Source organism: Solanum tuberosum, unplaced genomic scaffold (assembly GCF_000226075.1).
Source record: "Solanum tuberosum cultivar DM 1-3 516 R44 unplaced genomic scaffold, SolTub_3.0 scf00387, whole genome shotgun sequence".
NCBI lineage: Eukaryota > Viridiplantae > Streptophyta > Magnoliopsida > Solanales > Solanaceae > Solanum > Solanum tuberosum.
The window spans coordinates 241,502-254,997 of NW_006239312.1; positions in this window are offsets into that span (position 1 = coordinate 241,502).

Here is a 13,496-nt window from a genome sequence, read left to right on the forward strand (position 1 = left end):
GCCCTTAATATTTCTACATTGAACTTCCTTGAGTTCTCCATGTTGAGAACCACTTTGGGTGATAAATATGAAGTGGAGTGGTATAGATACTCTCTTTTCTTTGGATTCTTGAAATCCTCACCTAAGGGAGTATAGTGAAGATTTAGTGGAGAATGGTTCCTACCTTAGAGAAGAAGGAGGTAATGATTAAAGGAGTTTGCATAACTTGATCCCAAGAGGGGGACATTGTGCTTAATTGGTAAGTGATAGTTCTCTTGGTTACTTTAATGTGCTCTTAGATGGGTTTACCCTAAGTGGGGGATGATGAGTGAGTAGTAAGGTTGTTGATATCCTTATCTTTTCCTTCTATTCTTATTCAAGTTTGAGACCAAAGAGTTCCTAGTAGCTTAATCATGTTTTGGAGTCTTGCATATGATTATGAGTTGCATGATCTCCGTATGTTATGCATGTCCTAGAAGACACTATGTTATGCATGTTTTGAAGGATTCTTAGTACATAAAAATAGAATTTTAGTAATAAAATTCATGTTTCTCATGTCAATATGCATCTTTATATGGTGAATGCACTCTTGACTTCATGAGGAAGAGAGTATGAGCATGCTTAGGTTAGAAGTTGAGAATTTCTCCTTAAATGAATTGACCTTTGTGTAATGCTTGCTTATGAGTTTAATGATGCCATGTGTGTATGTTGTGACTAGGAGAAGGTAGTCCCTCCTTGAACATAACTAAACATGGTAATGCCATGTATGTTCTTGATAGTATGATGATTAAATGATAAGACTAGTAAATGATCTATAATCCTCATGTTAGGGTGCAACTAGTATGAATTGCTTAATTGCCTCATGAGTGGAAATGTTGATCATGTCTATGTGTGCATTTGAAAGCCATTGCATATTAGACCCTATGATGATATAAAAGGGGTAAATATCATGTCATGATTAGGAGAAGGTAGTTTCTCCTATGAAGATGAGAAATACCTATGTGGTTGATCCATTATGAGTCGGTGAATAATGTTTCTACTTGCTTGTGTTGCATGAGTTGATGTGACGTGCATGCTTAAATGATTTATTATGATAAAGTTACATGATGTGCTTTAATGAGATAGTTGCATGTTGTGTTTCTTGGGTGTTTGAAATGAGAGTGATGATTTGGACAAGGAAGTTCCTCCAATGAAATTGTGAAATAAGAAAGTTGATGCATAAGGAGTTGGTAGATGTGTTGCTACCTTCTTGAATTGCACAAAGTTGTTTTGAGCCTTTTATGTGGAGTTGATGTTCCTCCTTGATGTGTGCTCTTATGCTGATGTTGTATGTTGTGTATTATGAGCTGCTAGTTGGGTCATTGAGTCCTCGAAAATGTTTGGAGTGTCATTCGAGGACGAATGTTCCTAAGTGGGGGATATTGTAATGACCCTCAAAAATGAAGTAGGATAAAGTAGAGCCTGCCATGGGTTTTATGCATTAATAACTTGTTAAAATAATGAAGAATAGCCTTTTAAGTCAGTTTTTAAAGAGTTTGGAAGTCAAACGTCAAGGGACGACCAAGACGTTCAGAAACTAGTCTTTTACGTGTTGGTGTGTTCTAGTATGTTGTCCATGTTTTTATGTGTTATTTGGAGTCTAAAATCAGTGGAGGTGACCCTAGTGTCTTAATAAATATTTTTAGGGTCAAAACATTCAGGTACGACTCCCTGGGACAACCCTAAGGGTCCCCGAGGAGGACCCCAACCCTTGGCCAAACAAGCTGCTAAGGCAGCTTGGAGTTGCTCATGGAGGGAGCATATCCGTGTCGCGGACTAGCTCCACCAAGGGCCAACAGTTTGGTCCACGTCGCAGACATGTCGCGGACTCTACTGTCTTGGAATTAAATTTCTAGAAACTTGTGGGAACACCTCCGCGTCGCGAACTTGATCTCCGACGAAATCTGCGAAAATAAAACTCAAGTTTGACTTGTTTAACAGGTCCAACTAAGTGAGGGGTACTTTGGGTACTTTGGGGAATTATTTTAAATGGTTATTCTTCCTATTTTAGGGTATTTTAAGTTGGCTAAAACCCCAAAACCTAGAATTAGACCCCATTCTTCAAATTGACCCTTCCCCCTCAAAAATAGATTCTCTCAAAAACTCCATTGAAGACCTTGATGAAGCTCAAGCTAGAAAATGGGTTTTCAACTGATTTCTTCTTCAATTTCATGGGTATTTAATAATTAAGGTATGGTAACTCTTGGTTCTTGAATAACCTCTCATTCAAGGAGTTCTATCAAAGATTTTCGAAAGAGATTCAAAGACCAAAATTTCCAATTTTCAATTTAAACATGGGCCTTTGTCAGACAATTTTCTAAATCATTCTATTGATGAATTGATGTGGAATTAAGAGTTTAAAGATAATTTTCAAAGGAATTATTGAAGAACCCATGATCCCCAAATTCTCAAAAATTGGCCTATGATGTGGGTCTTTGTGAATATGATCTCTATTGGTGAAAGTATGTTTAGATTAGATTTTATGGATGTTTCCTATGACTATATATACTTATTCATGTTGAATTGTTGGTATATTGATGAGCTAAGAATTATGGCCTTATGGGCAAAGTTATGGGTTGATCCCTTTTTTAATAGAATTGTACTTAAATTATGTTTATGTTATTGAATTACATTGCTGATTCCTATTGCTATCTATCTCAATTGATTATGAATTGTTGAGGATTGATCCATGGTGATCATGCCTTGGAGAATTGGTAAGTTTACTTAACTTCTAGTCTATAGTATGAGAATTGATGTTGTGTGGTTTGGTCCACTTATGGTGGCGGTGTTTTCTTCTTGTCTATCTATGCATGTTGAAATCATGGCCTTGAAGGCAATAGATGTGAAGTGAATTGATGATTATGATGCATATGTTTATGAAGTTGTGCTATGAAGGTTATGTATGAAATCCTCAAAGCTAGCATGATGTTTAAAGTGTGTTGATGATGAGGAGTATAATGTGAATGATAATGTTAGGGATAAGGTATGGTATACATGAATGATTATGTTAAGTACTATTGTGGAATGACCCCTACCTATATAACCCCTATATGAATGTGTGATCATTCACATATGTATACTAGAGAGGGCACCATCATTAGGTCTATCGACCCATAGCACATCTACCAAGAAAGGCACCACAAGGATCTACTGATCAAGGTTTCCGGTCCACCAACTCTAAGTTTATCATTCCACACAAGAAGGAGGTTTGCCACCATTTGGTCTACCGCTTCAAGATTTTACATTCACATAGGGTCCTAGACTCATCATGAAAGGGCACCATGCTTAGGTCTACTAGTTCAAGACATAGCCTAGAATGGCTCATTAGTCATTTATAGAAGGGCACCAACTTAGGTCTATCGATCCTAGACAATCATTCATTTATTCATTTAAGAAGAGATTACCAATCTAGGTCTACCCATTCATGCACAACTAGACACCTAAGTCAAGATACATTCATTACTCAAGAGAAGGATGCCTAAGCCTACCAAGTCAAGAGATCACATTTTCATGTATCAAGAAGAGGCATCTAAGTCTTCCAAATCAAGAGACAGCATCACCATATAGAGACCCTTCATAGTCTATCATCAACACATATAAACATTAAGAGAGAACATACTTTCAATTACAATACAATAACATGTAATACAAGATCACCTTGTGTCCATAAGAACATCTTCACATTATACCTTCACATTATACCTTTACATATATAACAACATGACCATACATCATTTCCCCCTACAATTACTTCGTGGCCATAATCACAATACAATACAACATATAAACACCTCCACCATAAGTGGATCAAACCATACAAGAACAAATCTACTACTCATACCATGAGATTAAGTCAACTTACCCTTCATCCAACCCAAAACCATCATTACTCAATTCTCCAACAATTCATCATAGATAGATATAGATAACCATATAATTCAATAATACAAGTCAATCTAAGCACAATTCCATCAATATACAATCATAATCCTCAAACCCACTTCATAAGCCAAACTTAGGAATTTAGGGAAACCATGGGTTCATGGAGTTTTTCACCATAAAACATCAATTAAACAGTAGCATAACCATAAATAATCATTTGAAATCATTTGATGCAAGAACCCATGAGTTTGAGTAAGAATTGGGGTTTTTCATAACTTTTGAAAACTTGGAAACCAATTTAAAGTTGTCTCTAGGGTGAAGACTAACCCTAGGTAAAGGATCACCATACCTTTTTGTCCAGAATGCCCAATAAATTTGATGAAGAAAACCTTGAACTCGAAACCCTAGCTTTCCACCTCTTCTTTTTCCTTGAGTTGAGAGAGAAATATTGAGAGAGAAGAACTTTGGAGGTTTTGATTTGGGTATTTGAGAATAATGAGTTAAAAGGAAGGTTTTAAGACTTAAAACTATTTATATTTATCATATAAACCTATTAAAATCAACCCCACATGTTAAAAACTAAAAACGAAAATGACTTAAAAACCCCTAGATGAGGCAGCCCCGTCAAGGACCACGTCCATCTAAATGGCTTGTGAAGGTGGACCACGTCCCGTTAAGGTGCCCGTGGTCCTTAGGCAGTAGCTCTTCGTGGATCTTGCCAACCTTCCTTGGCCAAGGCATCTTCACGGACATCTATACGCACCGTGGTGATAACCACTAGCGGTAGAGAGGCTCGTGAAGTTGAGCCAGTGGCTAGGCCACAAGTTTATGCCTCACTTGCCACCAAGGCATCTTCATGACCTCCTTCACGAGCCGTGGTCAAGACCACTAGCCATAAAGTGGTCCATGGAGCCTTGAGGCAGTGTCTAGCCAAGGTTGGAAGCGTTGGCCTTTGGCTAAGGCCCTTCCTTCCTTGGCTTGGCACAAGCCCTAGCAACCATAACCAACATCAAAAAGGGTCTTTCAACATTGAGTCTAACACGTGCCTTGACGTTGACTCACTAAACTCTTCAAACAAGAATTGGGACAACAATACACCACTTAGAACACATAAACTCACAAAACTAGTTTTCGACGTCATGGTCGTCCCTTGATGTTAGACCTCGAAATTCTTCAAACTACACCTTAAAAGCCAAAACTCATCAATTTAACCAATTACCAACTTCCAAAACACATGTGAAGCTCTAGTTCATCTTATTTCATTTTTTTAGGGTCATAACAAAAGTAGGCACATTGGGTCATTTGGCGAGCTGGGTCGAGCTCGTCGAACCAATCGGCAGTTTGCCGAATCTCCCTTTATCACCTTTTTTTTATGCTTAATTGAGTTTGGGGTCTGTAACTTTCGGCGAGAATCCTGAGTTTGTCGAGTGCATTCGACGATTCGGTGAATGTTCTTCTTGATCGTCGTTTATATGCCCCTAACCCCTGAAATGTACTGTAACTTTCGGTGGGCTAGTCCTTGCTCACTTGTTGACGATTCACCGAATGGCCCTTCCCATCACTGACATACCAATTTTTTTGAGAAATTTTTAGCCAATCCTTTTAGTGAGCCCGATCTAGCTCACCATAGTGATTCAGCAACTTGCCGATCGGATCGGTGAGTATGTCTGCAATCATTTTTCTATGCATTTTCTTGAACTGTTCCTAACTCTTTTTAAATTTTTGCATATATGGCTAGATCCAACCTAGACATGCCGGCCCGTAAAAGAACACGGGGCGTGGTGATAAATGAAGGAGGATCCAACCCTCATAAAAAGGGAAGAAATAAAGCCTCCTAAGAGAGGCAAGGGCAAAGGCAAGATGCCATCATCTGAGGTCTTGGAGCATAACTCTGGCAGCGAGGGAGATGCCTTTGACTCCCAAGCTGTATTTTTTTAGCCGGAGGATGACCAACCATTACAGTTTTAGCGAGCAGAGATCTGTGCTAGATCTCGCCCTAACTCAGCTAGAGTTCCTTCAGCAGCCCCCTCTCCAGCAGACATAGTGCCAGCTCCGGCATCTCCTGTGGCTCCAGTGCCACTAGTGGCCCCTTCCTCCCAGGCTACTCAACAGATTAAAAGCTGATGGGTTACAAACTATTCTGGAGGAGAAACTATTTTCTACAAAGGGCCTTGAGGGCAGATATTCTGGGGTGAGGGAGACACTCCAGTATCATCACTTTGACCAGTTCACCAGGCCTCGTGGCCCCTATATTCCTACATGGGTCTGGGAGTTTTACTCGGCGTATGGTGACCTGGTTCCTAAGAGCAAAAAGAAAGCCAGTGCCTTTAGACCAGTAGGGTCCATCATGGTACGGGGGACAGTAGTGCACTGTAGCCGTGATCACATCAATGCGGTACTTGACAGAGGGTCAAACTTTGACTACCCAAATTTGGCTACCACTATAGCATCATTGGATGAGCTCAAGGGCTGGCTGGCTCCCCTTATCTCAGACACCACTCTGAAGTGGATTGAGGCAGGAGTCCCGATCGAGAAGAAGGACTTGAGTGTAGCTGCGCGATATTAGTTTGGATTCATCAGTAGCTCCATTATGTTATCCCAGAATTAGTCAATTCTCTACCATTCTAAGATGGCCTTCCTCGGGTCGATTATGTCTAAGAAAAGCATTGACATGGGGCTTATCATAAAGCAAGATATGACCATGAAGGCCAAGCAGAGGCAGAGGTCCCTTCCCTTCCCAGTGTTGATTACAAAATTATGCCGGCGTGCTGGAGTTCCTCGGGAAGCGACGAGAGATATTAAGGTTACGACTTCATCCTCCACTGATATCTGGTGTATAGAGGCCGAGTACACTCGTGAGGAGGCAAACAGGAGGAGAGAAGCTCCGGGGGACACATCCCCGAATATTGACATACAAACGATACATGTAGAGGCATATTTGCCTACTCCGGCCTCCGGGCCTTCATGTACATCTGCTCCCACTTCTTCCTCCCAGGCTCCTGGTACTTCTACCTCCTCGCAACCCGCTAGGATTACTCAGGCTATGATCCTAAATATAGGGCACCTGGCCCATTTGTTTGATGTGAGGGCTACCCGACTAGAGGCATGAGTCCCATGGATGATTGAGAGTGTCATCCTTGCTGCACTGACCCCTCTTCGGACTTCTATTGATGATTTTACTATGACGGTTACAACTTGTGAGGGTCGACAGGGGAAGTCTTCTGAGTTGACGACTTTGAAATCGAGGTTGTAGATTTGAGGAAACATGTAGACTATCTCAAGTCTACATACTTTACCTCACTATTGGAGGCAGATGATGAAGTGGATGCACCGACTACTTCTGAGATCCCTCTGGCCACTACCGGAGACGTACATCGAGATGATATGGAAGCTGATGAATCGGAGGCAGAGACCGACGAGAAGAAGATTAATGTGCAGGATGCTGAGGTTTATGATGATCTGGCTGATCTTGAGGATGCGATGTTGGAGATTGTGCGCCAGACTTCTTTGAGAGACACTACCATGAGTGGGTCTAGTGGAGCCGGTACTTTTGAGGTGACCCTGGGCACTGATGCCCAAGATTAGAGTGCTACACTGGGCATTAATGCCCCGACAGATGGAGCAACTGTGTAGACAGGATCTCTCTTTACCTCCCTCTCTGTCCCTTTTTATTGATTTTTGGATATTTTGATTATATTTGAGGACAAATTGCTTTCTGTTTGTGGTGGGGTGAGGTATTCTATACCTACCTCTTTTGTTGATGACTTTCTATATATATTGGGTTTTATGTTATACATTGTGTTTTAACACTGTTTTTGTGGATGTTTGAGCTTGTGGCTCCTTATTTTGAATGTAAATGATTTTTGGACCCTTTCAAAAAAATTTCCACCCTTTTTTATTGCGTTTAAATGTGGTTGTTCTTGTGCAAATTTAAGTATCGGTTATGATCAATACCGATTACTTGAATAGTGCTCTCAATCAAATAAACATGAATGAGCGGCTACGATGAGGCCAAATGAAGTTGCATAGGCAATATGTGAACTCTTTGTATCTCGTTATGACTAGTTGATTGTCAAATTGAGTATCTTGTGATGAACATTGCATACTAGCAAAAGTGTGGAGTCTTGTTTGATATTTGTGTCAATGCCTTCTGTGATGAGCTTACCGTGAACCACGCGTGACGACACCTAGAATTTTCCCCGTTGGTCTGGTTGACCAAGTGATGTGAGCTCTTGAAATGATCTTAGGCAACAATTTTAAAGAGTGAAATAATTTGACATTATACATCTTTTATGGCCTACCTTGTGAGTCTATGATCTTTGCTTGAACACCCTCTGAGTCTTACCTTTTTCTTAGAAGAAACTTGAGCAAATGAAACCTCTTTTTATTGCCTTCACCTATAATTCTCATGAAATGTGGTTTGTTGGAATAGCCAACTTAGACAAAGTTGGGGGTGTGGTGAAAAGAGAAGGCAAATCAAGAAATGTGAAGAAATTCCCCTCTATACATGGTTTTGAAAAAGATGGAACCCCTCCATAGAAAAAGGAAAAAAAAGTTTTGAAATAAAGTTGCAAAAAGAAATGGGGTGTCCAAAGTTTCATGGAAAATGAATAATGAGGTGAATTTTGAGCATTAATGAAAATGAAGAAGACAAGAAAAGGAAGTGTTGTTCACACCACATTTCATAGGGATATCAGCCATTGAGCCTAAATAACCATACCTTTACACTCAGCCCCGTTACAAGCCTTGAAAAGACCTTTTTGATCTTGAGTGAGCTAAAACGAAAGTTGATTGGAAAATAAGGGCAAGCCTATGGGTGAAGTCATGCATGTGTTCATCTTTGTGAGTGTGAGAGTTGTGGTGATTCCGAAACTATAAATTGTTGAACCATTGTATATGAGTATGGAATCATTCTTTGTGTGAGGGCATTTGAGCACCTTTGTTGAGCTTGAACTTGCATTGGAAGCAAGTATTGTGAGCTTGAGAATCTTTGATAATAGTGAGTCGCAACTCGAATATTTGAGTGCACAATTGATCCTTGCATGAGTAAGTTGAGTCTTCTTGTGTGCATTCATGATTGAGTATTGTTTAGTACTGTTTGAGACATGCTGTTTGAACTGCTGAACTTGAGTTTTACTTGAGGACAAGCAAAAGTTTAAGTTGGGGTGTTGATGAGTTCGAGATTTGGACTCATTTAGGGATTTATTTGGATAGATTTTGTGTCCTCAAATGCTTGTTTTGTTCCAATAACTAGTGTAAAATCCTTGATTTCCAGGTATTTGGATTGAGGAACAACGCATGGACACTAACTTGAAAAAAGGAATGAAGTGAGCTGAAAGAGCGAAGAATTGAAGGTCTGGTGATCACCAAGTCCCTTTGGCGAGTCGTCGAATAGCCACCATCTCGCCTAAAGTTCCAGTATGCCAAGCCCTGAAGGAGAAAATCAAGTTGGCGAGAGAAAGGAGCAGTCGGTGTGTCGTCGAGTGGTTCCGTGATGCAGTGTTGGATCGCCCAAAGTTACAGAACTTGAGGATGTTGAAGGCCAAAGCAAAAAGGCGATAGAACTAACCAAGGGGTGGATCACCGAGCTGATCGGCGACCCCGACTTACTTATGGCGACTATAAATATATTTTCAAACATTTAGTTTAGTATCTTATTGTATCTTATCTTATGAAATTTTATTGAGAAAATGGCCAAAAGACCCCCCAACCTATAGCTGGATAGCCAACTACACACTCATACTTTACGGGAGTCCTATTACCCCCTTGGACTATTTTAAAGTGTAATTATTTGCTCCCTAAATGTTGATGTGGCAAAGAAGGTGTAGTTCACTCTCTTTGGGAGAGTGAGAGATAAAAAGATGATTAAAATATTAACTTTATAAATATTTAATTTATTTCATATTAATATTTTATTAAGATCCATAGACACAGGCGGGCTCACCTCGACCACCAGGGTAACCGCCGCCATATTCACTTTCACTTCCAATTTCACCTCCGCCATCGCTGTAAATCCAGTGAAATCGTATATCTCCAGCGAACTAACAATCACTTCCGGCTCAATTTTAACGGACGGCTTTAGCACTGTTGTCACAAGGGAATCCCAATCTTCAAGTAAATGTTGCCTAATTGATTCGAGAAGTTCAAAATCATTCATAAATTCGCTGTTCATCAACTTTTCATCACTTTGAAAATTTGTTGGTAGGTCAAAATCAAAATCAAAATTGAAAGTTAGAAGAATCGAACTTTAGACTAGTCATTAATGGAGGAGTTCACTAAGAAATAGATTCAATTAATGTAGAAGAATTTATCATTGGGTGATAGACCCTTTAATGAAGAAGACCCATTTATTGAAATTGTTGTAAACATTAATCAGTGACAAAGTTTTTCGTCTGTCTCTAGCCTTAGAGAACAAGATCGAAGATGTGGTAGTCATGGCATCCCGGTCGTCAAATCTGCAGAAGCTTCAAAGAAAAAGAAATGGAAGAATGGAAAAGAAAGAGAAAAGGAGAAGATGAAAATATATATATAAAAAAGTAAAATATAAAAGAATAATTAATTTTTTTTATATAAAAAAGGGGTAATATTACGTGGCAGCGCGTGTTGATTACTACCTAATACGAATCTGGGCGTGAGTTTGTAGGGGGCTAGATATTTCACTTTTAAAAGGTTCAGGGGGTGATAGGACTCCCGTGAAGAATAAGTGTGTAGTTGAGAATTCGATAATAGCTTGGGGGGGCTTTTGGCCATTTTCTCAAATTTTATTCTTAACATTCATGAGAGTAATATTTGAGTTTGAGCTCTGAATTTTGGAGACATTTTTCCTTTAGCTTTGAAGAATTGAAGATTTCCATTTTTGAGAAATTGGAAGTGGAACTTTTAGATTCTTCAACTTGGACCTTTGTAAAGACGAAATTAATCTTACCAAGTTGCTGGAAACACAATTTGGTAACGATGTTCATCTTTTTATGATGTCTAGCTAAAACCCCAATTCTTGGAGTATGATTAGGTGATTATGGGCTGATTTAGCTTGTGTGTATTGCTAATTGTTAGATGTAATGTTGTTTAAAAGTGATTTCAATCAATAATTGTGGTTCAATTTAAAGAATTGTAGTTGCAAATACAGTTCTACGGTCGTGATTTTGGCTTTCGAGAGAGAGGTTTTAAAACCAAGATTACTGAATTGATGGTTTGTGGGTATTGGGTTGTCATGGGTTCAGCTTAGGGGAGTGAATCCTAAACCCTTTTCCACACATTTAGCTCGAGAGAGTGAATGGACTAAATCGTAGGCTGTTCTTATTCGCATGCTTGTCGGTGTTCGAGAGAAACCGACTTGATTCGGGCTAAATTGTTCGAGAGAAAGTTTATCCCCACTAAAGTCTAGCTTATTCACTGATTTACAACTATTTACTAACAGTTGCAATTACCCACTTGTCTACCTTAGGCTATAATCCAATCACATCCCAAGAACCCATCTCATTATTGTTATTTCGTGTATTTTGTTGTTGTTGTAGCTGATAGTTAAATCCAAAACCCCCTTATTTGACATTCATGTCAACCCCTCGATTTACATTATGTTTTTAATCATAAATATCTATTCATATGACTGACTTGAGAATATTCGTACTTTCCTATTGAATCTTAAACACGTACCACTCCATGTGGGAACAATCCCAACCCAATTGGTTAGGTTATATACTGACTAACGATCGCTGACTCTTAGAATTTGATTAAGTGTCTTTGATAGCGTTATTCGATCATTACATGACATCGTATTCCATGTAGCTCACATGGTCTATGTCGGTTAAGGTTATTTTACCTCCATGATAAGGAAATGAACTATGATAAGAACACGAATATGAACTATCACTTCTGACTTCTCAAGAAGCTCTACTTAGTATGGATGGAGGTATGGGACTTCATTCATACATGGCACAAGTGGACTTTGAAAAGGGGTTAAAGAGAGGTTCCCTTATGCTGTGATGATTTATGAATTAAGTATGTTAAATGGATTCTTCCTATGAATGTCGTTCCTTATTTTCAAGTTAATGAACATTTTCTTGTCTATAATTATTAACTATGAATAGGTCTAAGTATGATATGTATGATTAAGGTGGCCTCAAAGGAGTACTTATTATGGTTGGTATTATGGGATGCCAATCATATATTGCACAAGTATACCTTAGGGTTACTAAAGAGATGGTTTTATTAAGTTACGAGAATTTACATGATGAATACGCTATGACTTGTGTTTTACATTAAAAGTGCATGGTGACTCTCAAACTTGACAAATGCATGCTTTTCAACTAAAATGTTCTTTTTAGCATGTTTTCAATGATTTTGTGCATGGCATCATACTTACTACATTTTTGTGCTAACCCATATTTTCTACATTTTTTACAAAGTGTAGGTTCCGGCGTTTGAGGAGTCCTCCTTTCTTGACTAAAGCTTGGATTGATTCCCTCCAAGACTTGTGGTGAGTCCTCATGTTTCGAGGACAAGAGTCATTCATATCAAGTTGCTTTTCATAAGTTCAAACTTTTGGAGACTTTATTGTAAAGGGTTGTGACCCTATTGATTCTCGATTGTAGTAGATGGTTTAATGAGACAAAGTCTAGACTTCTTTTGAATTTTACGAAAAGACTTCGATTGTAAAAAAAATTAAATTCTGCATCATTTCTATTTCTTATTTTTATGATATGCTAAGGGCTTGTATGAGACCCCTTCGAGGTCAAGTACACCGTGTTGCATCTAAGGGGTACCCAAGGGTCGTGACAAAATTTGATCCATTTGCATTGCCAATTGCTTAATGGACACTGAATGTGAGGTCACCGTCTGATTGAGTGTGGGGACGTCCTCTTTCATTTCTTTCAAGCCTTTTTCCCACCGTTCTACCTTATTGAGAATGTGTGCAAACATGTCTTCCATTTGGAAGTTCTCTGGGTCAGCCCTTTGCTCTTTAGGCTTTTGACGTTCATGAGGTGGGATGTACCATTCCTTGTCCCCATCATTTTCCTTCCAAGTAGCATTACGGTCACACAATTCTCTGTCACAATCTCTCCATCCATCATCTCTTGTTACGACCCGTAAAACTAGTAGGTAAAACAAGAGCCTAACAAGTTTGTTTTTGAGTTTGATGTGGCGTTTTGAGTTGTAAAATGATGTCTCAAGCTTAGGTTGAGGGTTTTAGGGGTTAAACGTCAAGGTACGACTCCCAAGGACCAACCAAGAATCCTTTAGTAGGACCCTAAAGCCTAACCCCAAGGTTGCCCCAAAAGAGCAAAATCTGCCAAAAAGCTCATGTCCTACGAATGGGACCTACTGGGCGTAGGTCCATCCACGCCACGTGGAAGTGGTCTGTAGGTGTCACGACCCAAGCCTAGGGCCTAGACGTGACATGGCAAATAAGGAACCCGAAGGAACCCCAAACAAGCCTCTCAAACTTGTCATCACACTTCATCGGTCGCGGAAGTACATACAACATTAATTAACGGGAAATAGGGACTAAGGGCAAACCATTTCAAAATGACATCATAGAATAAGAGTCAAGCTCATTTACAAAATACTTGTCCAACGCACACCTCTACATACATAGA